At 43.0% G+C, this 27728-nt stretch overlaps 2 protein-coding genes across 3 annotated transcripts in view; one reads left to right on the top strand and one right to left on the bottom strand.

The window, feature by feature from the left end:
• Dhx32 (DEAH-box helicase 32 (putative)) overlaps positions 1–3020 on the bottom strand; it is a 61773-nt gene extending 58753 nt beyond the window's left edge. The window contains exon 1 of the mRNA XM_040752649.1: positions 2883–3020. The gene's annotated coding sequence lies outside the window, so the exon portion shown is untranslated. The remainder of the gene's footprint in view (positions 1–2882) is intronic.
• Positions 1–27728, top strand: part of Fank1 (fibronectin type III and ankyrin repeat domains 1) — a 109181-nt gene that overhangs the window by 4536 nt on the left and 76917 nt on the right. The window lies entirely within an intron of this gene.

Here is a 27728-nt window from a genome sequence, read left to right as displayed (position 1 = left end):
CTGAAGACAGGAAATAGTTGATTCTTTCAGAGGTCACAGAAGCATGATGGGTATGATACTAGCCAGTGCTAACTATAAATAATTTCATCAAACCATTAATGGAGTAATAACAACATCCAGTTGTTAGGCCGGGATTATGGAGCTCATTTGAAGCCTGGTGTATACACTACTGCTCCCGCTACTGAGTGGTTTTATGTAGCATTAGTAAATTGATTAAGAGGAAGGATCCTTATTAATCACTTTAAAGAATTAGTTGTATATCTAAGGGCAATACCAAGGAACTGCTAGAAATAACCTGTCAGTTCGATCGCTACTTTTCCACAGTCTTGGTTTCTTGTTACTTTTAGTAATGATCCCCGTTAGTCGAGTCATTAAAATCCAATAAACGCAAACCTCTCAGACCCCACAGCTGGTTTAAACTCTGGCACTAAGCAAGGGATGGTGGGGGCTTCTGCTGTGCTACAGAATAATAGCAAGGCAATGGGCCAAGCAATGATTCCCCAGGGAAAGGGCAAATGAAATCAGCTCATGACCTTGGGCTGCTCAGGGTGACTTCGAGTCTTGGCTTGTACATTCACCTCTAATTATTTTCTTTGCAAACTAACTTCACTATTAGGCAGATAACCTGCATATAAAATTACATGGGAAATGTATGTCTTCTTTCTTTTATTTTCTTTAAAAAATCATTTAAACTGAGTATGTGGTACAAGTTTTTGATCCCAGCACTGGGTGGGGGGAGGTGGGGCGACGCAGAGGCAGGTGGACGTCTGTGAGTTCCAGGCCAGGCATGGCTAGATAGTGAAACCCTGTCCCAAAACAAAGGACAACAAAACCCATTTAACTCTAGCAGAAAGTACCATCCCTTCCCTAATAGCTAATACCAGGAGTGGATTTGGGTATCTTTGGCACATTTAGAATAAACAGACAAACCTGAAGAAATCCACAATCTGAATATAATCTGTGCATAATTATCAAATGCAAAAACTGAATTTGTTTATCAAATGAAATCAAGATAAGCCTCCTGCTTCCACTCCCTACATACCCTAGGTCAATTACAAATACTGTGCTCTGATTATGTGTAAGATGGATGACACACAGACTGTTTCATTTTCTTTTCTTATATATACATGTATATATTACATGAAAAGAAAGTTTACACCAGGCAGTGGTGGCGCACGCCTTTAATCCCAGGACTCAGGAGGCAGAGGCAGGCAGATCTCTGTGAGTTTGAGACCAGCCTGGTATACAAGAGTTAGTTCCAGGACAGCCTCCAAAGCCACTGAGAAACCCTGCCTCAGGGAAAAAAAAAGAAAGTTTACATAATTAAATCTACATATATATTTATGTCTACATATATAATTCTCTTTCCTATACATATACATACACATATACACATATACACATATATAACACATCTTGAAGTAGGCCAGGCTACAAAAGCCAGGAATGTGACATAGGCCTGTAATCCCAACACTTGGGTGGTGGAGGCAGGAGAATCAGATGCTCAGGGTCATCTGGGTGATGATGAGTTCAAGGCCAGCCCAGGATAGAGGAGACCCTGTCTCAAAACTACAAAACACAAACTCCAAACTGAGATGTAAATGGCCACACTTACTAAGGGGCCAGAGCATCATACACTAGGGGAGTGCCTCCTCTCTCCAAACCTGTTTGTCTACTTGTCTCCGCCATCTTCCTACTCACTCCAGCATGAAGTTGGAGTCATCTTAGATTCTTGGTCCTGCACCAGCCTTCACACATGCCCTTGTCACCACCATGTAAGCTCATTCCACTTTCAAGGTGTATCTAGGCTGTGCCCCCTGCCTCCTGCTGCCATTGTACCTGGAATAACCACAATTGTACGGGCTACTGATTTCTGCAGTGCCTCTTTTCGCCCCCAAAGCCTACTAAAGTTCTTATTATGGTCTAGGTGCCCCTCACACGTCACATTTTGAATCTTAGATCTATTAGGTTTGTTCAGTTTTTCCCAACACAGTAGACGTCCTTTGAACCGTCAAGAGCACTACTCCAGTGGAAAGGAGCCCTCCTACCCTTCCAGTCTTTGCTTAAATATCCCCCTCACCCACTGCTTCTCTGACTGCCTGATGTAGAGGTGCCACCTCCCTAATGTCATTCCTGTCTGTGTACTTTTCATAACAATAATCGCAATTTAATTGTTTTGTTAATTAAAATACCTTCTTCTCCTACCATGTTGAATAGGCTGGATCCTGTCTGCCTTCTCTATCACTCTGTCCCAGGGGCCTTAAACAAGCATTGGTGGAATGGATGGTATTGCCTACTTTTATTTCTCTGAGGATAATGCATTTACAAAAGAGAGCTGTTTTATTCTCCAGCAGGAGGGGCTGTGCTCCTGGTAAACTTCAACTCCCTCTTGGGCAAAGTTCATTTAAGTCAGCTGCTTATAATATCAGGTTGGTTACAAATGCCTCGAGAATTCCACTTTCCTTCCTAACCTACATGGATGTTTTGAGAGTCTCATTTTATCTGGTATGATCAAGGAAATAAGTCATCTTCTCTGGATCAAGGGACCTCCGGGTCAGAAGACTAACAAAAACCCTTGAATTAGCAAGGAGTACTTGCAATCCTTCATCTTCCGGGAGGCCCAGGGGAATTTAATTAGTCATTTCTTACTTGAGTACAGGAATCAGTTAACAACTCTGTGTGGTGATTTTTTTCTTAAGTAATCTTAGTCCCTAAAGAATAGCAATTATTTCAATTAGGTTACACTTCAAACCTTATTAAGAAGTAAATGCTTATATAAACCAAATTAAAAAAGTTTTAAAAAAGCAATTTTAAAGTAACATGTTTAAATAGTTCTATTTAAAAATCCCCACCAGAATACTGAAAATCAAGGCAGTTCTGACCTGTGATGCCCAGTCAGCCACAGGAAGGCTCCATGGTTGAAGCTGTGTCCCCAGGAACTTGGGTGTACCCAGCTTGTCCCCAGACAGCGTCTGCTTCCTGCTAATTTGCTTGTCCTTGGCCCTACTGGGTCAGGGAAACACTGTTACAACTTGTCTTTTCCGAAGCAGCCAACCAGATTCAAGGAGGGGCCGTGCTTTCCAGTTGCTTCCAAGGAAGGCCTGTATGACTCAGTAAATTCAGGTGCTAGAACTCACTCAGTAAACAAGGCCGAGGTAGGGTGTACGTGTGCCTGAGAAGTCAGGAGCTCTGGGACCCTGCTGGCCATCTTGGGGGAAGCTAAGACTTGGCAAACCATTCTCGTGATTCAGTAGCCCATTCTTTTATCTGTGTTCCTGCCCCCTTACAGGTCGTCCAGAATCTTCACTGTTCTCATCTTCCTGCCTCCTCTCCATCCATCCATCTGTTCATCCTTTACATCCTCTTCCGGGGACTGCAGAGATGACCCTGGCAGAGGACCTAGTTCCGTACCAAGCACATGGTGGCTCACAACTTTCTGTTAACTCTAATTCCAGGGGATCCAACAGCGCCCTCTACAGGTTCTTGCACGCACATTGCTCTCATCATACAAAATAAAAAGAAATGTTAAAAAAACAAAACAAAAACAACCCAAAACCCTGATCCTGTGTGCCACCATTTCTTAGAAACTTGGTGCAATGGCTTATCCTCCGTTAACCCCTGACCCAGAGTTGATCTATCTCCTTGGTACTGAGTCTGCATGTTTTGTTTTGTTTTTTTTTTTCTCTAACAAGCTATGATCAGTCTATTTCTTCCATGAGAAAACTTCCTTGAGACAGGGCCTCATGGATGTCTGGCTGACCTTGAACTCTATATGTAGCTGAGGATGACCTTGAACCCTTGATCCTCCTTTCTCCACTTTTCCAGTGCTAGGATTACAGGTCTGTGCATCCATGTCTACTTTATGGGTCTATACCAGCACTACACCCCCAGCCCAAGACCTTGACTCTTGAATCCTCCTAGTCACATTTAATGTGAATAAACAAACGTATGGGAGGAAAAATCAATCCCAGAATCAGTCTTGAAAATGACTGTGTAGACCGGCCAATGTTGCCCAGAGGTATAGTACTTGCTTTACATAGAGGATTCCATATTTCATCCCTTGAACTAACTATGTTGACAATAAAAAGCAGTGACCTTATAGGGGCTGGCAAGATGGCTTAGCAGGTAAAAGTGATTGCTGCCAATCCTGAAACCCGAGTTCAGTCTCTGGAACCATGTGTAGAGAGAACCTACTCTCCAAAACTGTCCTCTTACCTCGTGTGTATGCTGTGACATGTATGCAGCACCCTTCCCCCCACAAATAATATAAATGTGAAAACTTTTTGAAATGCTCATATAGACTGGTGATGAAGCTCAAGGGTAGAACACTTGATTCTATGCCCAGGACCACGGACGTGGAGAAAACAACAAAACAACCTTACAGACGCGGTCAGTGTGAGACAATCTGGGTGTCACTTATTTGGGATTACATGGGTTCTCTGGTGAACAAAATCAGCACTGTTGGAAAAAGTCTTGGTCTCTGAGTGTATTGCTCCTCTCTAGGAGGCAGGGTCTATTCATTTGTTTGCTTTTTTTTTTTTTTTCTTGAGACAGGGTTTCTCTGTGTAGCCCTGGCTATCCTGGAACTCACTCTGTAGACCAGGCTGGCCTTGAACTCAGAGGTTCACCTGCTTCTGCCTCTCAAGGGCTGGGATTAAAGGTGTGCACCACCACTGCCCTGCTAAACATTTATTTTTAAGTGATGCCAGGCATTGGTGGCACATGCCTTTAATCCCAGCGCTTAGGAGGCAGAGGCAGGCGGATCTCTGTGAGTTCGAGGCCAGCCTGGTCTAAGGATGGAGTTCCAGTACAGCCTCCAAAACAATACAGAGAAACCCTGTCTTGAAAAACCAAAAAAAAAATCCTACACTGTTTAGTGATAAATTGAAAACTTATTACATCCATGTGTGTTGGTTAGTGTTTTTTGTTTGTTTTGTCAGCTCAAGTTAAAACCATGTGGGAAGAGGGAACATTACTTGAGGAATTTTTCTGTATTAGACAGGCCTGTGGGCAAGTCTGTGGTTGTGTTATTATTGATCCAGACCACTGTGGGTAATGTCACCTGGGGTAGGTGATCCTGGATGGCATAAGAAAGCAGGCCATGCAAGCCATGAGGAGCAAGTCAGTAGGCAGCACCCCTCCATGGCCTCTGTGTCAGCTCCTGCCTCCAGGTTCCTGCCCTGACTCCCTTCTGTGTGATGGAATGTGGTGTGGAAGTGTAAACAAAATGAACGTCTCTCTCCCCAAGTTGCTTTTGCTCATGTGTTTATGACAGCAACAGAAAGCTAACTAATACCCCATGTGATCACTCACAGCACAAATGTTAGCACAACTGCACCCTTGGGATTATTATCCCATGCTTGTCATTGTGGTTCGTCGGTGCCATAATTTGTTAGGACTGTCTGATTACTTCCCTCTTTTGGAAGCTTACGTGGTGCTTTCTGGTACCATGAGAGCTAGTCCTCAGGGAGGAGGCTTTCAAGTCACTTCCAGCTCGGGTCTCTGGGCTGTGTCTCAAGTGCTTGCTGTCTTCAGCAATAGGGACTGTACCTTCCACCTGGGGGTGGGGGTGATCACCAGCCAAGAGCAATAGCAGTAACTTGTCCTGTTACAGGAGTCTTCTGGACAACCAAGACCAACAACTCAAATGAGGGCTTCTCATGTCTGGTATTGGGATTTGTGCCAGGTGATCTTTGGCTCTTGGAGGGAGCTTTGTTGGCCCAGATGGGAAAATTACTTTTAAACTATTTATACATAGACTTATGTGTATTATAGTTTTTTAGATAGATAGTTAACAGCATGGTTTCTTATGACGTTTTCAGACCTCCTTACTGTTATCTTACTCTCCTTCCACCATAAAGAGCCCCCTTTTCCCATTCCCTGATTAGATCATTTCTGCCCTGTTATTTCCCCCTTTATTGTTCCCCGACCCCCACCCCAGCAATGGTCCTCTTTTACCTTCCTGATGTCTGTAGTTACTACAAGCTACATACTCACATCTGACGATTTGGAGGTAGGCGCTGCCACATTTGTCTTTCTGGGTTTGGGATACATCTCACAATATGATCTTTTCTAATTCCACCCATTTACCTGCAAATTTCCTGATTTGATTTTTTCTTTACAGCTGAATAGTATTCCATAGTGTATATGTACCGCATTTTCATTATCCATTCATCGGTGGAGGGACATTTTGTTTGTTTTCATTTCCTAGCTATTGTGAACATGGCTGAGCAAGTATCTGTGGAGTAGGATGTGGAGTCCTTTGAGCATATGCCAAAGAGCCGTATAGCTGGGTCACTTGGCAGATTTATTTTTAGCTTTTTGAGAATTCTCCACACTGATTTCTGGAGCACCTGGACCAGCTTGCAATCCTACTAACGGTGAATGAAAGCTCCCTTTTCCCTGTACATGTGCATTTCAGTTGGAACATGCTCAAGAGTAGAATGTCCTACCAAGTGGCAAGGTTTGCCCAGGTACATGCGCCTCTAATAGCTACCATGTGTGCAGCATGGTACTGTACCAGCAGTGCCTCGGAGCCCAGCTGTTCTCTGTGCTTGCTGATGTTTGCCCTGCCCCTTCTCCTCAAAGCAGATGTGTCTCATTATACTTTCTACATTAACTAATGCTATTAAGTTTTTAAATGTATTTTTATAGGCTACTTAAATGTATTTATATGAAGTGTCCATGCAAGTCTTTCACCCATATTTCCTTTTGGGTATCCGTCCCACAGAACTCATTTGATGGTGGCTGTTTGCAGAGTGAACTGCTGTAATTGGTTATGTAGCGCTGGAATCCTGTATGATCTAGTGTTTTTGTTTGTTTGTGGTGCAGTGTCTTGCGTCTTGGTGAGTGTGCCACCATTGTGCTATAGCCTTAGCCACTACCTGTGTCACTTGCCTTGAGAGACCCAGCCCGCTAGCTTGGTTCCACCTGCCCTGGAATCTCCATCTATCACTGTCTTTCCTCTTTGATTTCTTTTTCCTCTTTTTGGATATTGTCTCACTTTCTGGATAAGTGCTGTAATTACAAGTTTCAGAAACAAAAAATTATGGAGCATTTAGTGAAAAATCATTTGGTAACGTTCACACCCCATTTCTATCCATTGCTTTCTAGCCTGATATACTTTTAACAATATTAGGAATAGAAGCAGATTATTTGTGTTGGCATTTCTTTCTCTGACCTGTGTTTGACTCTTTCCTGTGAACATTGCATTCTGAACAGCTTTCTTTTTAGTTCATAATGAGTTTTCTCATTGTTGGAAGACTGATGGTATTCCATTCTGTTTTTTTTTTTTTTTTTTTTTTTTGGTTTTTCGAGACAGGGTTTCTCTGTAGCTTTGGAGGCTGTCCTGGAACTCACTTTGTAGACCAGGCGGGCCTCGAACCCACAGAGATCCGCCTGCCTCTGCCTCCCAAGTGCTGGGATTAAAGGCGTGCGCCACCAACGCCCGGCCTTCCATTCTGTTATAGCAATTTATCTTAATTTATTTAACCAGTCCACTACTGATGGAGACACACATCTAGTTATTTGCTACCGAGCCAAAGATATCCACAGCCTAAGGCCCCAAATCTGTATGTACACCAGCCTGCAGCTTTGTGGTTAAGGATGGGCAGATGGAGAGCTTTGTGCTGTGCTGTCCAGGTGGGCCTCATGACATCAAGCACGTGTTTTTATTGGAGGGGAGCAGAAGGCCAGGCCTAGCCAGAGCAGTCATCGAGAACGAGAGCAGATTGGCATGACGTAAGGACCTGAGTCAGGGCATCTGGGGCACACCAAAGAGGTACAGAAAAGGGCCTGCAGGAGGAACCAACCTTCGGCTTGAGCCCTCTAAGATGCATTTTGGATTTGTGACCCTCAGAACTGTCAGGCAAGATCTCTGTTGTTGCGAGCAACTGCTTGTGGTTACAGTGGCAGTGGGAGACCTGTGTGGCCATTTTACTTAGAGTCTGGCATTCTGTGTTTGTGCAGCAGCTGTATCTAAGGGAAAGAGTCTAAATATGGGAGGGCAAAGCTAGTTTTGTAATTGTGAAATTGTTCTTTTGTAGAAGCTCGTTTTTTAGATTTGTGTATAAAACCTTTGCCTGCATGTATATCTTTCTGTGCACCCTATATGTGGTTGGTGCACACATCAGAAGAATGTACCGGATCCCCTGGAACTGCAGTTAGAGATGGTTGTGAGTCACCATGTGGGTGCTGGGAATTCAACCTGGGTCCTCACCAGGTTCTCTAAATCACTGAGCCATCTCTTCAGCCCCCAAATCATTCTTCTTAAATCAGCATTTGGTCCTGTAAGCCACCAGACTCAGAGGTTGGGGGGGGATTAGGGGTGGGAATGGGAGGGCCAGGGGTTAACTCTGCCGAAGAAGAGAGTTACTCTGTTTCTGTTCTGGAGTTCTGGAAACCCCATTTAGGATGGAGTAGATCCACTGCTTTGGGTCCTGGTGGGGCTCCAGATGGCAACAGCAGGGAGTGCTGGGTGGGGCAAATTGTTTACCTGAGATTATTGGCAAACTTGAACTCTTGCCTTTTGTAGTCTGGCTGCTGCAAATTTGAATTGATGTGGAGACTCTAATGAGGCAAACCTGATTACTACTTGTGCTCTCGGGTGACGTGTTTCATCTATTTACATGCTGCTGACTTCAGTGTGAACCAGTATTAGCCGGACATCACTATATCACCGTCTGTAGCCTTAGAACGGGTGCTTCTCAATTCCCTAATACCCATGACATCGTAGAACATGCATGTCCACTCTTTCTCCTTCCCCACCCACGGTGTGGAGGGCGTGGTTTCTAGTGTCATTCTGAGCAGCCACATTTACTTTATAGATTTATGTTACTTTTTCCTTCATTTGCCAAGTTCCCTGTCAGCATCCTTTTGTGCTTCTCTTTTGTTCTTTTTGGTCTCAGACCTCTTGAGTTGTTATCGCTATACCTGACCCCCACTGGATTGTGAACCTCACCAGGCCAGAAGTCAGGTGTGCCACCATGCTCACAATCATGAGTCACAGACACTCATTACCAGTTGATTTAAGGAACAAGAGGCAGCACAGAAATCTGGATAGAGAGCACCACGTGACACTGGAAAGGCGAGACTGATTGAAGCATGGGTGGGTCCTTTGAGTCCTTTGTTTTTCTCTTTCTTCTCTTAGGGTCCGGTTCATGCTAGACAAGGACCTATACCACTGAGCTATGTCCCAGCACTCAAACTGGTGTTTCTCAACTATGTTTATCATTTTAAAGTTAAAAACTAAATTCTCCCTGGTAAGAAAAATTAAGTATGAAAAATATTTTTATCTGAACTTCAAAGAGCCTCGAAGGATTTGGTTTCTGCCACTCTCTGTCCTTCCCAGCCTTGGGAAGCAGTTATTCTCCCTGCTATGGTCCCAGTGGAGAAGCAGTGAGCCAGAGGAGCATGTCTTTTTCCTCCCTAAAGTGAGGTCCGTGAGTTTGGGGCTGGCTCTCAGAGATGGGACTGCTGGCAGTGAGCTGTGTGACTACACCAAGTAGAAGGACAACAGTAAAGCCCAGGGAAGGCTGGGTAGACGGGCAGATCTAGTTCCCCCACACCAGAGGTGAGCAGGATGTGTACCAACCTGGCGTGGCTTTAACTCTGACGTCTGGCCAGCAGTCTTGTTTTCTGATGAGTGTTCCAGGTCTGGCCATTCAGGCTGCTGTTCCACAGACCTCCTGAGAAACAAGGAATTAACTCCTGTACCGGTGTGACTTAGCCTTTGTTAAAGGATAGTTCTTCAAACACTGGTAAGAAGATGGCTGTCATGCAAATGTAAAATGATATTCAACTTTTTAATGAACCAACCAGGAAGCTGTTTCCTCCAACAGGAAATCCAGAGACCAGGCACATCTGTGAATCAGAATGTGGAGATAAACTTGAGAATAATGCAGGCGAGGGCCCTGAGTGGAGCTGGCCAATGTCTATGCTTAGAAGCACACACATGTATTGCCAGTGGCCCTAAACGCTAGCTTGTGGAGCACATGAGAGGGGTGGTTGGAAGTCAGACAGTGTGAGCCAAAAGACGCAGAGTGGTCCATAGTGAATGGAAGCCTAGAACTCACTCTGTAGACCAGACTGACCTCAAAGTCAGACCTGCCTGCCTCTCCCTCTCAAGTGCTAGGATGGATGAACCTTCAAAGATGCAAAGTGAAGTAAGTCAATCATGAAAGTGCAAACACTCTGTGATAATGGGTGCTGATATGTGCTACCTCCAAATATTCCCCTTCCAAAAGTTCCCCCTCCAAATGTGCCACCTCCAGATTTCCCCCTCCCAATGTGCCCCGCCCCAGTATATGATGTATCTTCCATGGAAGAAACTTAAATGTTGGAGACAATTTTAGCTTTCCTGTGAGAGGACCCTCCTACAAGGACATGGAGCAGGTCCTGCCGCCCTAGCTTATCATGTTGTGAGAACCACACTGTGTGCATTACACTGCATGAACCCCTTTGTCCTATCATGATTTCTATAGCTCCCCACTCTTTATCAAGCCTAATATGAAAGCACTCTGCTTCCACAACCCTAGAACTCAGGAAACTGAGGCAGGGACATCAGGATCCAAATCCAGCCTCATTTATATAGTGAGTTTAAGGCCATTCTGAGCTAGGTAAGCCCCTGTTTCAACAAGAGAAACCTAGCTTTATTGACACAGGCCTTCATTATGTTGGGATGACTGATGTGTGAAACTTGCATCAAATGCATTTGCATGGCAACCTTGTTTTTCTGCACTTTAAGGAGTCTGGGGCTTTAGGAAGGGTAGAGGAAGAAGACACTTTTCTTACCATGTGTATGATTCTGCATAGGAAATGAGGTACCAAGGCTGGTGTGAGGAGCTCCAGCCCAGAACAGCCACCAGCTGTGGGAGATGCTTCCTTCCTCCTTATGGACCTGCACCCAATTATGACACCAATTACTTTGACTTACACTGATAAGAATTTCAGAACAAGACCGAATAAGGCAAAGGTTGCTTTATTGCATAGACACAAGGGTTAGGATGCACTTAAATGGAAGTGGAGGCATGTGGAGATCATTAGGAAACAGCACATACCAAAGACATAGGTATGGGCTTCTCAAGAGATTTGCACCTGGGTGTCTTTGCAATGGCAGCATACTTGACCTGGTGGTTTTTAAGGTCATGCTGTCCAAAGGGGGTGGTTTACAGTGAGGTTTAAAGATAAGCAGAGTTTAGTTTTATTTTTTACAACATTGTCTACAATGAAGATTAAGTAGATTTTAAAAATTAAAGTTCACCAAGTATAATTAAATATAAACTGGTTTACTTAGTTTGGGGTTTTTGTCATTTTATTTTGAGACAGGGTTCTGTGTGGCGTAGAACTCACTAGGTAGACCAGGCTGACCTCAAAGTCATAGAGAATTAAAGGTGTGGCCACAACACTGGGTCCTTTACTTATTCTTAAAGGATTTCCTTTTAAAAAATGAAGCTAGGGAATGTGCAGGGGTGGCACACACCTTTATCCACAGCACTAAGGAAGCAGAGATGGGTTGGATCTCTGTGAGTTGGAGATTAGCCTGGTCTACAGAATGAGTTTCAGGGCAGCCAGCACTACACAGAGAAACCCTGTCTCAAAACCTAAAAACAAACAAAAAAAGCTAGGCACTAGAGAGTTGGTTCAGTGGATCTATGTTTGATTCCCTCCACTCACACACTGACCCAAAAGTGGCTGTAACTCCAGCTCCAGGGGATCTGATATCCTCTTCTGGCCTCCAAGGGCACCAGGCATGTGTGTTGTGCATAGATATTCATGCAGACAAAACACCCATGCATATAAAAATAGAATGAAACTAAGGTGGTTTTCTCAGGTGCATGGTATGGGCTTGTGAATAAGAAAGAGGCTAAAGGGGTTAAGCTCAAGGTCAGATGCTGGCTGCAGACATAGTCTGCTTTCACATCTTAGTCAAGAAGTCTTTAGGAAAAGAAAGCATTAGTTCCATAGGCAATTTGAGTTTATCTGTTGTGTTAAAATTTCTAGATTTTGGCCAGAAACCCCAAAGGGCTTCTTTTCCCTTTCTGTGCCCCTTATTTTTCCCCATCTTTCTGTGTAGTCTCACTTACTCATACTAAAGTGAATAGTAGATCTTGGTGTCCAGAAAATATCAGTGAGCTCATATAAAAGCAACAGAGTTTGATTTGGTTATAGAGGAGAACTACAAACCAGGAAATGCAGGCTCTGGAAGAGTGAACCTGTGTTTCTGTGGGGGCTTGTGAGACACCTGACAGCAGGCAGCTTGCTGCTGCTTGAGGGGAAATGACCAAGATGGCAGCAAGTGTGGAGTTAGAAATGGGTGTGAATCAAAGGTGAGTGCTCAACCCATCAGCGTGTCCAGGCCAAGAAGAAAAACTGGCTTGTCTGGTGTTTGTCAAATCTTGCAGGGTAGATTCCGGAAAATCTTCCTCCGGTAACACTTTCCTACATGGCATATGTGTAGTGAACTTCCACTTGTCATTGAATGTCTCATGCCATGCCCTCTGTGCAGCCTGTATCCTAGAATGTGCGGAGGGTGTCGGGATTGATGACACAGAGACCAGTCAACGATGTAAAGAAAACTTTAAGCAGGCCCCAAAAAGGCTCAAGAAAAACTTCCCAAGAAAGGCCTCTCTCCAGAAAAGCTTCAGCTCCCTCCTTACCCCTGGCTGGTTCTGCTCTGACACCAGTAACTGACTTGGGTGTGTCAGAAGAGGTGGTTAGTCTTTGGAAAAGGTCGAGATCAGGGCAGTTCCCATGGGCCAGCCCTTTTCAGGAACTTATTGCCCCGGGCATTGTATTGTTTTTAGTAAACATTGTCTTACAGCTGCCTACTCTCAGGCTGATGGAGAAGTGGGTCTCTGCGCAAGGTCTGGTGTTCCCACAGTCTCAGGCACAGAAAAGGATTCTTAGTCCCATTGTTGGACATTCTGTAGCCAATTTGACTTTTAAAGTGTGCTTGTGTGTACATGTAGGGGGGTCAGAGGAGGCCATCCAGTGTCCTGTCTCATGTTTGACCTTATTTCCTTGATCTAGGCCTTCTCAGTGAACCCGGAGCTTAGGTTGGCAATTGGAAAACCCCAGCCATCCTCCTGTCTCCTCCCTGCCCAAAGCACACATGCGTCTACCATGCATGGCTTCTTACAGAGGTGTTGCAGATGTGGACTCAGGCCCTTAAGAGAGTGCAACAAGTGCTCTTACCCATTGCTCGCATTTTGACTGCATAGAGTTTTAGTTGGGGGGGGGGGTGACGTGAAGAAGTTGTAGACAGAGGTGGTGGCCATGCTTGTTCTTTTTTTTTTTTTTGGTTTTTTGAGACAGGGTGCCTATGTATTGTTTTGGAGACTGTCCTGGAACTAGCTCTGTAGACCAGGCTGGCCTCGAACTCACAGAGATCTGCCTGCCTCTGCCTCCCAAGTGCTGGGATTAAAGGCGTGCGCCACCAACGCCTGGCCCATGCTTGTTCTTTTTTTTTTTTTTTTTTTTTTTTTTTTGGTTTTTCGAGACAGGGTTTCTCTATGGCTTTGGAGGCTGTCCTGGAACTAGCTCTTGTAGACCAGGCTGGCCATGCTTGTTCTTAATGGCTGCACAGTTAATCTTAAGTGTACCCCCATGGTAAAATTTAAAGAAAGGCTTTGTGTATTCATGTATAATATGTGTGTGGTGTGCTTGTGTGTATGAGCATGGGTAGCAGGTACCACAGTGTGTGTGGCCATCAGAGGACTACCCTGGTGCTAGTGTCCCCTTGTTGGAGGCAGGCTCTCTTGTTTGCCACTGAAATACCAGGTGAGCCTGTTCCTTGAGCTTCCAGGGACGCTCCTCCAGTTGGAGACAGTTGAAGATGCCTGGAATAGTTAAGAGAGAGGTGAAATGGTGAGACGGGGAAGGAGTTTCCAGGCTTGGGGGGCGAAGCAGAGACCCTGAGAATTAAAATGTTAACTCCCAGTCTGTGGAAGAAGCCTACAAGCTGCTACAGGACATCGTCACAAGAGCTGGCTGTCCTCAGCCCAGGAAGTATTTAAAGTACACACATGCTCCAGGACATGAGAGGTTCCTGTAACTCACTCCCCTTTGACCCAGCTGGGGATAGGGAGAAGGGCTGAGGGAGAAGGGAAGGAATCACATGTGGTTGAGTCAAAGGGAGCACTGGAGATTAGCTGGCCCTGGAGGGAAGGGGTCGCTCTGCCACTACTGTAAACAGGAAAGTCTGTACTTCGGCAGAGGTGAGTCACAAGTGTCAGTTGTGCCAAACCACGATGGCTTCTGGAGAGCCATTTTCACGGGGCTTGATAATTTTCTCTTTCATACTTGTTTCTGAGATAATGAACAATTTAAAAAAATATTTTATGTGTTTTGTGGTGTGTATATCTGTGTACCATGTGTGCGCCTGGTGCCTGCAGAGGCCAGAAGGCAGCATTAGATCCCCGGAACTGGAGTTATAGGTGGTTATAATCCACATGTGTGGGTACTGGGAGCCCAACTCGAGGCCCCTGCAAAAGCAGTCAGTGCTCTAATCTCTGAGCCATCTCTCCAGCCCCTGAGCTACTTTTTTTTAACCAACCCCAAAGCTAGGTGGTTTTACTTCTGAAGCAGTATCAGTTCTTTTGAGAGTGCTCATTCCAGAATCCTTATTTGTGATAGTAATAATCAGAAATTCTGGAATTTGAAAGATTGACTAAACCTAGTATTCTTAAAATTTATTTATTAAGATAGGATTTCATGTAGCTCAGGCTGGCCTTGAAACTCACTTATGTAGCCATGGATGACCTTGAACTTCTGATCCTTCGGCCTCTAGTCCCGAGTGCTGAGACTTCAAGTGTGTGTGCAACAACATACTTATTATTGCATTGCCATAAGATTATGATAAGAGTACAATTTCCTAATGCTATAATCAATACTGGTACAAAGTGTTGAGATCTGTGTAATAAAGGTATTTGGCTCAGGAAAGAATCCCTACCTCTTGCCCAACTCTGATCATGCCTTTGGTTAGCAGTTTTAACTCATGTTGGTTTTGTCCCTTTGCTTAGGGACACTGTCAAACAAAACACATAGTCTCAAGCTCTAGTGAAGAGGGTGATGGGGGTGTGCAGGGGACACCATTTTCAGCTTTGCCTTTTTCCTGAACTTTTGATATCGAGCAAACCTGGTGGTTACTGGCCTTTGAGTCCAGAACTGTGAGAACATGTTAGTTCCATCTGACATGTTTGATGTGATGTTGGACTAAATGTTCCCTTCCAGCCATTTTCACAAGGTGTCCAGGTAAATTTATGCAGCTTGGCACACTTCACTGACTTTATTAGGTGGAGAGTTTTTTTTTTCTTTTTTTGCTGGAAGTGTTTTTTCTTGTTTCAAAATCTCAAAATCTCACACCTAGAATCCCAGTATTCAGGAGGTGGAGGCAGTAGTGTATAAATTCAAGGCCAGCCTGGGTGGCATAGCAAGTCTCCTCAAATACCCAAAACAAAATAAAGCCTTGTAATGCCCTCTCCAGGAGTCATCTAGCAGTGTGCAAGCTGCATGGAGTGACTGCGTTTGGCAGAGGCCACGTAAACATCCCTGCCTCTCTGTGATATATAGGTAGAGTTGACACATTGTTAGAAACAACGACCATAAATAGAAAATGTGTCAGGCCTGGGCTTAGTCACTGACTACAGTTGGAAAGGGCCCTGAGCTCTGTTCCCTAGGCAGGTACACCATATGCAGACAGGGTTGCCAGGAGCCCAGAACCCCAATCTGTTAGTGGAAGTAGGCGAGGCTTGTGCTTAGAGGGACAGACTTCTCCCTCCCTCTCTCCTTCCCCTTCTCTCTCTTCCTTCCTCCCTTCCTCCCTCCCTCCCTCCCTTCTCTCCCTTCCTTCCCTCCCTTTCTCACCCCTTCCTTTATATGAGTTTATTCTATTTAAAAGTCTGTAATGTGCAGTCTTCCTGCCAGCCTGGTCCCAGAGCCACATCAGTCCCAAATGAACACACAGGAGGCAATATTAATTATGAAGCTGTTGGCCATTTGCTTGGTTTCTTATCGGCTAGCTCTGACTTAATTATTAACCCATAACTGCTAATCTGAGTATTTCCATGTGACCTTCTCTTATTGGAGAAAGGGTCCAGACCTCTTACTCCTCTGGTGTCCTACATTGTGACTATGTCTCACTTTCCCAGAATCCTCCTTGACTCTTAGTCCCACCTATCTTGCTTCCCTATTGGCCAACAGTGCTTTATTTATACAAATCAGACAAACATATACACAGAAGACCATTCCCTATCACTCTCTAGTTACTGATAAACACCAATCTATAAGCATTTGTTTTAAAGAAAGATTTTTTTTTATATTTTATATATTTATGTGTTGTGTATACAGTATTCTGTCTGCATGCCAGCAGAGGGCACCAGATCTCATTCAAGGTGGTTGTGAGCCACCATGTGGTTGCTGGGAATTGAACTCAGGACCTCTGGAAGAACAGTCAGTGCTCTTAACTGCAGAGCCATCTCTCCAGCCCCTCTATAAGCATTTTATCTAACACTTTCTGAGAGTAATGCAAAGAACAGATATAAACAAACAATTTCCTACCCAGAAAGTTCACAGGCAATAAAGGGAGAGGATGAATTTTAATATAAAATATGCTTTGTAGCTGGTTAGAGGTGGTGCACACCTTTAATCCCAGCACTCAGAAGGCAGAAGCAGGTGTATCTCAACTTCTAGTACACTAAAAATTGTGCATTTCTATAAAATACCTGTGGGGAATGCTTACATATGCATGCAGCTATTCTTTGTGGTACTTCAGGATTTTTGAGTAGTATATATTAATTCGGTTGGCCTTTTATTTCATTCACTAGTTAAAAATTTCTATCAGATTTCCTTGCTGCCTCTCCCTTAATCTTGGCCTTTCTTGGTCTTTTGCAGGATTTTAGAGTTGATTTATCAGTGTTCACCAATTGAGGAATTTCCCTTAGCATTATGAAGATCCTTGTAGTAGTTTGAATGTAACTGGCCCCCATAATCTCACAGGAAATGGCACTATAGAAGGTGTTGCTTTTTTGGAGAGGGTATGGCCTTGTTGGAGGAAGTGTGCCCCTATTGGGGGCGGGCATTGAGGTTTCCTATGCTCGGGATACTGCCCAGTGTTAGTTGACTTCCTGTTCCCTGCAAGTCAAGATGTAGGCAGCACCATGTCTGCCTACGCACCATGATGCTTCCCCTCATGGTGATAATGGATTGAACTTCTGAAACTATAAGGGAACCACCCCAACTGATTTTTTAAAATAAGAGTTGCAGTGAATGGGGGGTGGGGCACATGCCTTTAATTCCAGCACTAGGGAGGCAGGGACAGGCAGATCTCTGTGAGTTCGAGGCCAGCCTGGTCTACTGAGTGAGTTCCAGAACAGCCTCCAATGCTACAGAGAAACCTTGTCACATACACAAAAAGAGTTGCAGTGGTTATAGTGTCTCTTCACAGCAATAAACCCCCTAACTAAGACAGAAGTTGATACCAGGGACTGGAGTATTGCTGTGATAGGCCTGACCATGTTTTTGTTTGGAGGACTTTGAACTTTGGTACGTTGGGTTAAGAAAGCAGTGGAATGCTTTAAGGGCTGCTTAATATGGGCCATACTAATAGGAACATGGAAGATAATAGTGCTAAGGGTGATTTGATGAACTGTTGTGATCAAGAGGTTTCAGAGAAGAGTATTAGTATGTGGCCTAGAGACTGGTCTTGTGGTATTTTGGTGAAGAAAGTAGCTGCTTTTGGTCCTTGTCCAAAAAGTCTGCCTGAGGCTAAAGTGGAGAGGTTTGGATTAACTCTGTTGGCAGAAGAAATCTCAAAACAGCCTAGTATAGACTCCGTCTTGTAGATATTAGTGGTAGCTCTAATGAAGATTTATAATGAAAAGGAGCAAGCTGAGCAAGGTAAATTATAAAATATAAATTTTGAGGAGAGAAAGAAAGTGGAATGGAACTAAATCCTGTCTTCAAGGATATAAATGGATTAAGAAATGGAGTAAAGGGAGTGGTGACCTCAGGGCAAGATCCTACCCAGCTAAATTTTCAAATTTGTGAAAAGAAACTAAAGAAAAGCTTAGAGCTTGTATGATGAAGCACACCTTTAATACCAGCACTGGAAGGCAGAGGCTTGCACATCTCTGAGTTTGAGGCCAGCCTGATCTAGAAATCCAGTTTCAGGACAGCCAAGCTTAGGCAGTGAAGGACAAAAAGCTGGTGAAAATGTAATTGAATGAGGGCCCATGTTCCAGCCCCAAACAATCATTAGAACTTGGCAGCTTTGGCCACATGGTTCTGGCTTTAGATTTAAAGATAGAAGAAACAGGTTATGGAATTTGCCTCCATGCCTAAGGAAAGCTGTAGAGTGTGACACCATATGTAGAATGTAGTTTTTTCCTTGCCAGTCACCTGGGCCCTGCCACGTTGTCTGAACCCCCAAATAACTCACAGGATACTATATTAATTATAAAGCTGTTGGCCATTTGCTTGTTTCCTACTGTCTAGCTCTGACTTAAGTATTTAACCCATAATTGTTAATCTAAGTATTTCTCTTACTGGAGAAAGGGTCCGGACCTCTTACCTCTTACTCCTCTGGCGGCTACATCGTGTCTAACTCTGCCTCTCTTACTCAGAATCCTCCTTGACTCCTAGTCCCATCTATCTTGCTTCCCTATTTGCCAACAGTGCTTTATTCAACAACCAATAAGAGACAGATTTACAAAATGACATCTCCCATCATCTCCTCTTTTCTGTCTAAATAAAAAGAAAGGTTTTAACTTTAAGATAGTCAAATTATAATCCCAGCACCCTGGAGGCAGAGGCAGGTGGATCTCTGTGAGTTCCAGGCCAGCCTGGTCTACAAAGTGAGTTCCAGGACAGCCTCCAAAGCTACAGAGAAACCCTGTCTCAAAAAACAAAAAAAAGATAGTCAAATTATATATAACAGAACAGTTATCAAGAACTATAGTTACAATATTTAGTCCATTAACATTTAGTGAGATTTAAAGAAAATATCATCTATCCTATCTTTGTGAGTCTAAAGTCTTATATGTACCTTATCTTTTATCATAACTAAGGAAAACTATATAACTATCTGTCTTTAACTCCATCAAAGATCACAGAAGGATAATACATAAATACTAGAATTGACAGACATCTCGCTACCTGGATAGTCATCCAAATTTCCTATGTAACATTGGGGCATCCATCTTCAGCCTATAGGCCACAGTGTGTCTGGAAGACTTCTCAGCAAAGCAGGAAATTTCAAGCTGTCCATCTGCATTGGCAGTCTGTCAGTCATTTTTTTGTGTCCTGCAGAAAGTCTGGAACCCTGCAGGACTGTTTGAGTTCAGCAGTCACTTTCCTGTGGGTCCTGCATGTCCAGTTTATACAGCAACAGTCAAGCAGTCCAGGCAAGAGCGGTTTCTTGCCCAAATGACTCATCTTGCCATGTTGAAAGCAAACTCCATAACAAGTTTCTTCGATGCCCATCTTCCTCTCAGATGTAATTGGTGCTGCCAGGAGCAGACATTTCTCATTGTCAAGAAAAAACCTAAACCATTTTAAAAACCATTTTCTGAAGGTCTTTGAAAGGTTTGAAGACTATCTCAAATATATTTCTGTATATCTAGAAAACCTAACTTACCTAACTATAAGTTCTGACTATTATAAGTACTATCTATAGTCTGTATTTAATTATGCATTACATTTTAAAAGATCAGTATAATCACAATATTTAATCAAGAGGAGAAATAATACACATCACAAAATTGACCTTGAATTTGTATCAATCCCCTTTTACCTTTAAAAAGAGACTTGTTGTGATCATTAACTAGTTATAAGCAACCCCATTCAAATGAAAACAAAGATCTATAAACAATATGGGAATTTTGGATGTTGCTCATTCCAAACTGCTTCCTGCTGATAGGGGGCGCTGTCCATACCATGGGGATCATGACAAAACTCAGAAACCTGGCCAAAGTCCTTGTGTTTGTAGTTCATAAGGCTGCATCATCTCGGCAGTTTTAGATGTTGGACACCCGGGACATTGCTTTAGGAGGTCTTGCTTCATCAAACCACAGAAGCCTGGAAGGAATCCACAGCTTTCCATTTTCTGTGGAAACATCAACAAAAATTCTTATCCCAAGTAACCAGTCCTTATATTTAAAGTTAGAAGTCAAAGCATTTTTGAAATATATAAGCAGCATTTATAATCAAGTATATTTCAGCAGTTGTTCCTTCCTTAGCCACTGAACAACTGAAAAACACAATAGTATACAGTATCCAGACTTTCTGTGTATTTTTCCATGTTTATGTGGCTTATATTACTTTATTTCTTTTACTTTTATTTATTTTTCTCTGAGACAGGGTTTCTCTTTAGAAATCTACTTGCCTCTGCCTCTAGAGTGCTGGGATTAAAGGCATGTGCCAGTACACCCAGTTACTTTATTTATTTGTATTTTTTCCAATATCTTGTTTCTTTTACTCTCCAAAGTCTACCTGTATTTTTCTTCATCTGAATCTGACTTTACTGTAAAACTTTGTTTTTCTGGCCACGTGTATTACATAGGCTAAAGAACTTTGCTAAAATTAAAGTGGAAACAGCCACTGGCTTTCCAACATGGCAGGCATAAGTTTAACTCTAGCTCACTACCTCAATCTATGTTGACATCCAGCAGCATGGTGCTGGCTTGTAGATGTGGTCACTGCCACTGCCAGATGCTCGTGCACACCATTCAATTGTTAGCAGAACCTCTTAAAAGAACCTTGCTGGTGGTTTGTTTGTTTGTTTTTTGCTTATGCTGAGTCAGGAAGACTCCCTTAAGTGAGCTGCGTGAGTCTCTGCTTGTCTCTAGCAAAACAGAGCCCACCTATGAAAAAAGCTGCTACCGAGAAGCTATGCTTCTCTCTGTTCTTTTGTTTCTAAAATTCCTTTTAAGCTTTTGTCATTCTATGTGGAAATTCATATCTCACTCCTGACAAACATTTGTAGAGTGTGGTCTTCCTTGCCAGCTGCTTTGGTTTTTCCCCCACCAGCCACCTAAGGCCTGCCACAGTTGCGGTCCCCAAATAACTCACAGGACACTATATTAATTATAAAGCTGTTGGCCATTTGCTTGTTTACTATTGGATAGCTCTTACTTAAGTATTTAACCCATAATTGTTAATCTAAGTATTTCTCTTCCAGAGAAAGGGTCCAGACCTCTTACTCCTCTGGCAGCTACATCGTGTCTAACTCTGCCTCTCTTTCCCAGAATCCTCCTTGACTCCTAGTCCCACCTATCTTGCTTCCCTATTAGCTAACAGTGCTTTATTCAACAACCAATAAGAGACAGATTTACAAAATGACATCTCCCATCAGAAAGCCAGTGAGGCCAGGTATTTGTCAAGGGTGACCCTAGTAGAGAGGCCATTATATGAAGTAGTGATATTGAAGCCTGGATTGCCTTGGAGACCCTAAGATGTTAGAGATGCCAGAGTCATGGGGTACCCTCTGAGGAAAGTTGCTAGAAGGGAGTGGAATTAGCTCAAGACAAAGAAGTTTATTGTAGTCAGCAATGCTGAAAGGAGTTGGAGATCTGAAGAGCTTTTTGGCATCAGACATGGAGATGTAGAGTTTGGAGTTTGCCCAGCTGGTTTCCAGTCTTGTTTTGGTTCAGTGTTTCCTCACTATGCTCCCCTCCCTTTTTTGGAATGGTGATATATACCCTGTGCCATTATATGTTGGAAGTTTGCGATCTGCTTTTTGATTTTGATTTTTACACATGATTACAGTTAAGAGAGTGCATGAATCTCAGTAGAGACTTTGAACTTTGGACTTTAAAATGTTGTTGAGACTGTGATAGACAATGGAGACTTTTGAAATTGGACTAAATCCATTTTGCATTATGATACTGTTATAAGTTTATGGGGGCCAGGAAGTGGAATGTGGTAGTTTGAATGTTATTGGCCCCTATAATCTCATAGGGAGTGGCACTATTAGGAGGTGTGGCTTTGTTGGAGGAAGTATGGGGTTGGGCTTTGAGATTGGTTTCCTATGCTCAGGATACTGCCCAGTGTTTCAGTTGACTTCCTGTGGCCTGCATGTCAAGATGTATCCAACACCATGTCCACCTGTACACCATCATGCTTCCCATCGTGATGATAATGAACTGAAGCTCTGAAACTGTGAGTCTTCCCAATTAAATGTCTTCCTTGTAAGAGTTGCTGTGGTCATGGTGGCTCTTCACAGCAATAGTAACCCTAACCAAGACAATGATTAAAGATCAATTTTAAATTAACATCATTTGTTGCCCCATTTATGTCTTTGTTATTGTTTCTCCAAAGGATAGAATTTTCTTTATGAAAGTGTCCCATGCTTTGTTTAGTGCTGAATTCCATGGCCCAATTCAAGCTATGAAACAATAAAATAATTTTAGAGTTTTAGGAATGACAGCAGGTGTTCCAATGGAGGTAGGAACAAAGGGAGTTGACACACAAGCAGAGTGACTTAAAGTAAAACAGGAAAAAGTTCTTTGTAGGTGACTTCATTTAATGTTTTAAAAGAAACAGGGCTGTATGATAGTGAAACATGACGAATAGGGGCCAGGTAGCTGACAGAAAATCAAGAGTGACGACAGAGGGTCTCACTATGTAGCTCTGGCTATTCTGCTACTCAGTGTGTAGACAAGACTAGCCTCAAACTCACATAGATTGACCTGCCTCTCCTTCCTGAGTGCTGGGATTAAAGGCATGCATCACCATACCGGCTCCTACCCCAACTTTTTAAGCTATAGATGGATTCCTCTTCTGCCACTCTCCCTCTGTGTGACTGGCCTCTTTTCTCAACAGTGGGCATGTGCTCTGTGGCCATAGCTTTGCACCTGGGTCTACTTCATGTTCAGTTTCTGGGGGTTCCGTTTCACTGATGTTCCACAGTGTGGTGTGTCCTGCTTTTGACATACATCTGTTTAGATCTGCTATGAGCAATGCTTCTACAAATGTGTGCTTCCATTGACTCACGTGAGCAATGCATATTATAAAACATTGCTGTTTGCTCTTAGGACAGTCAGTTCTTGCAGGGTCTGCAGCAGCTGTGAGTGACATTCCAGTTGTTTCCTCCCTATTACACTAGCATCTCAAAGCTTTAGTCATTCTTCTGGGTGTGTGGTAGTGTCTCCTAATGTTTGTAATTTCCTAAAGCCTAATTAAGCCACTTGATTGTATTTCTTGGGGAAGGGATTGCTCATGTTGCTTGCCTTTTTATTGTGTTGCCTGTCATAGAGCATCATTGGTTTCTAAGCATTCTTAAACATATTCTGGGTCAAAGTTCTTTGATCATTATGTTTTCTATTTGGTGGCATGTGTTTTTATTGTTTTTTTTTAATTTAACACTTAAGCCAGATGTGGTGGTACATGCCTTTAATCCACCAGCCTCTGCCTCCCAAGTACTGGGATCTCTGTGAGTTCAAGGCCAGCCTGGTCTACAAAGCACGGTCTAAGACAGCTAGGGCTGTTACACAGAGAAACCCTGCCTCAAAAATCAAAAATCAAAATAAATAAACATTTGCTTTTATGTGTATGGATGCTTTACCTGCATGTATGTCTGTGCAGCATGTGGGTACAGTGCCCATGGAAGTCAACAGTGGGCATCAGATCCCACGGAACTGTAGTTACAGTTGGTTGTGAGCCACCATGGAGGTGCTGGAAACTGAACCCAGGCCTTTTAGAAAAGCAGCCAGTGTTCTTAACCTCTCTCCAGTTTTTTTTTAATATTTTTATTTATTTATTGTGTATACAGCCTTCTGCCTGCATGCCAGTGGAGGGCACCAGATCTCATTCAAGGTGGTTGTGAGCCACCATGTGGTTGCCGGGAATTGAACTCAGGACCTCTGGAAGAACAGTCAGTGCTCTTAACCTCTGAGCCATCTCTCCAGCCCCTCTCCAGTTTGTTTTCATTCTTAAGGTTTCTTTTGGTGTCACATGACTTTAATCCCAGCACTTGGGAGAGAGAGGGAGTTGGGTCTCTGTGAGTTCAAGGCCAGCCTGGTCTACTAGGCTAGTTCTAGGTTAGCTAGGGCTACAGCAGAAAAGCATGTCTTAAAGAGTTTTAATTTTACACAGTACAGTTTATCAATGCTTTGTTTTATAAGTAAAGTTTTGTTTGTATTTTTGTCTACTCTAAGATATTTTACTGTTTATCTGGAATTTGTCTAAGATATAAAGTAAAATGTAAAAATAGCACCATTGAGTTGATTTGCCATTTATTAAAGTGACTGCCTTTACTGTAGTTCACTGTTCTTTTTATTGCAAAGCACACATCATATATATAGGGGTGTGGTTCTAGTTCTCCACCCTGATCCACTGGTTGATTTTTTTCTGGATTTTGATTCTAGAAAGAAGCACAATAAAACAGTTCATGATTATAATCTGAGGGAGGAGTTAGATAGTTAATATTAATGGGATGAGGTATGGTTGAAAATTAAAGTCCTGCCTTGGTTTAAGGTTTTAGTCTATTAATCTCTTCACTAAAGGGCCTCTTTTCTGCAGTAGGAAAATGGTTTTCATAATTGAAAAGTACTTTGCTTATGTGACTTTTCCTTGCAGTTTAACATACTTAAATCTATTCCTAGACATATATAGTTAAAATTCTATCTGTTTTGGGGAGCATCTAGCAGCTAGAATGAGCAGGGCTCTAAGGGAATCCAGCCTTGGCCAGTAGGTGGCAGTATTGGTCAAGCAAGCAAAGGCTTATGATGACGTCTGGCTATTCCTAGGGACTGAATCAGGGCAGAATCCTTGTGCAGGATGAGTAAAGAATGGTGTCAGGACCATGAGGAAGGAACAGAACAGACTGGGGGAGATGGAAGAGGGCAAGGAGAATGGATTTATTTATTTATTCATTTAATTAATTAATTAACTAATTAAGTAATTTTATTTGCTTATTTATGTAGACCTGGGTCCTCAGCTCTGAGCAGGGCACTTCACAGTTCATTGTTCTGTCATCGGCCTCCTTCCTCTTCTAGGTACCCTTCACCTTCCTTTAAATACAGAAGAGATGCCGCAAAGGTAGCCGGAATGTGACTCAGCCGGGGCTCCATCTCAGTTTATCTTCACATTTCACCCACTCAGTAATCAATGACAACAGTTGTTTTTGGAATTGCTTGTTGTTGCAGCTTGGAAGGGTTGCTTGACTCCTCATCTGTAGATGCACTGCTTAGACCTGGTTGAGTTGGCTTGCCCTCCATGTCTGTTCAACAGTTGGAGCCTGGCTGGGTCCAGACATGGCTGTCTGCATCCCTGGTTCTGTCTGCCAGGGGATGTGGCAGAGCTTCTCTCCTTGTTTGGTTGGGGATTCCTCCTATGCTGGCAGAAACCCAGCCCAGGGGCGTTTCTCTTCCAGGACCATTCATTTGCTGCTTTCCTCAGTAGTACTGTAATCTTCCTGTGTTGACTGTAGTTTGTAACTGGGTGCTTATTGGATCCCTAACTCTATCTCATGAAGCTGGAGCTTCAGGAAAGGCTGGGGGCCATGTCTGTGGTCACCATGGCATCTTACTGCTTAGCACTGAGCTCTGCATCTCTTGATGTCCACCAGAAGAAGGAATAATAGCCAACCAACCTTCTTAAATTAACTTTTCCTCTTAGCTCCTTCCAAGTTGCCAGGTGGTATAGGGATCATACACTACCATGCATGGAATGCAACCTGTCATATTGTATATTTAACATGCTAAAAAATCAAAGACACCAGGCGTTGGTGGCGCACGCCTTTAATCCCAGCTCCCGGGAGGCAGAGGCAGGCGAATCTCCACGAGTTCGAGGCCAGCCTGGTCTCCGTAGTGTGTTCCAGGACAGCCTCTAAAGCCACGGGGAAACCCTGTCTTGTAAAACTAAAAAAGAAAAAAAAATCAAAGACTTAAATGAACTTAAATCTCTTTCAGGAGTAGAATGAAGTATGTGATTATGAAGCAATTCTTTTTTAGAGAGAGTGTAAACTGCAAACACAGAATTGATTATGAGGGTGAATGCTTATTTAGAATGTTAAAAAGTACAACCAATTAAGAATATAAAACCAACAGATACCACAAATGTCACAAAATAAAATAACATTTTCTTTTTGCCTAATACATTTTAACTTTTTTTGAACACATGTTTTGGCTGCCTGTCATGATATTTTGCATAACACTTTTGTAATAACCCTTTAGGATTAGGAAAGGAAGGTAATTTTGTTTTTCCAGTAGTCTAGTTAGTAAACTTTTTTTTCCAGTCTGAAGTTGTTTGACTTTTTATATAGTTTCCTCATGGTGTTATGTAAGGTCTGCCTCTTACAGTTAACGAGGGCCAGCAGCAGGCAGGAGGTTTGCATATCTCCACATCTGACTGCATCATTCTGTTGGGAGCATCCTTGAGAGGCTTTCACACCCTGGGGATGCACCATTTCCCTGGCTCAACACTTTTACCTTTCATAACATGCATAGAAATACTGCTGTGTTGAGAGAAGTAGAAAGGTTAGAATAGGATGCACTCACTCATTGCAAAGCCCAAGCACCAGGCTCCAGAAGGCTGTAATTTTGAGCTAGTAGCTCAACATTTAAAATCTAAGCCAGTCATTTTGGTTTCCATGATTGTTCTTCCATTTGTCTTTAGATATTTAGTTGAACTGAGTTATTCTGAACTTTTTTTTTCCCAACTGAAATTTAGAGCATGCTTTTTATAGAAGTAAACTATACACACAGAAAAATGTACATGTGTTTGGCTTGCTGGAGTTGTACAAAGCAACCCTGCTTGTCCAGATCAACCTCTGAAGCTTCATCATGTCATCCCAGAGTCCACCACCTGGCAGGAATAGCCAGAGCTCATCTTCAATATTGTGCATTAGTCTTCCACCTCTGACTGTTGTGTCAGCAGATCCACGTGTCATGTTCTTGTACAGATGTGGCTTTCCCCCAGCATTGTGTCAGTACAATCCGTTTCTACTGTTGTACACAGTTGAAGATTCTCTTATTGGTTGGTGAGTAAATCTGTTTTGACCAATGGACAGCAGGATTTAGGCAGGCAGGAAATCCAAACAGGGTTAAAGGTAGTAGACAGAATCAAGGAGATGCCATGTAGCTGCCAAGGAAGCAAAATAACACCACAGGCTTCTGATGGATACTGCTTTTATGAACCTTCCAGTAAAATGTCTCTTGGTGGCCATATATGTGCATTCCCACTGAATAAGTTCCTAAAAGTGCAATTATTGATGTATGCAGTTTTCATGAACCATCTTTGGTGATATAGTTTAAGGGAGCTGCTTAAAATTGCACTTTATGCCTTCATCAGAAGCGTGTGTGAATTCTGTGTCTGTAAAGTGTAGCCTTTCTTGCCAGCTGCTTAGGCACTGCCACAGTTGCAGTTCCCAAATAATTCACAGGACACTATATTAATTAGAAAGCTGTTGGATGTTTGCTTGTTTCTTACTGGCTAGCTCTGACTTAAGTATTTAACCCATAATTGTTAATCTAAGTATTTCTCTTACTGGAGAAAGGGTCCGGACCTCTTACTTCTATGGTGGCTACATGATGTCTGCCTGTGTCTCTCTTTCCCAGAATCCTCCTCAACTCTTAGTTCCACCTATCCTGCTTCCCTATTGGTCAACAGTGCTTTATTGACATATACACAGGACTTCCCTATCATGTGTCTCTCTACATCATAGTGGATACTTGATATTTTGATCCATTTATATTTGTTTTTTGAGGCAGTCTCATGTCCATGGCTTCAGA

The sequence above is a fragment of the Mesocricetus auratus genome, unplaced genomic scaffold (assembly GCF_017639785.1).
Source record: "Mesocricetus auratus isolate SY011 unplaced genomic scaffold, BCM_Maur_2.0 Super-Scaffold_4256, whole genome shotgun sequence".
NCBI classification, from domain to species: Eukaryota; Metazoa; Chordata; class Mammalia; order Rodentia; family Cricetidae; genus Mesocricetus; species Mesocricetus auratus.
The sequence above is the reverse complement of the archived record's forward strand: the minus strand, read 5'-3'. Positions and strand labels throughout refer to the sequence as shown.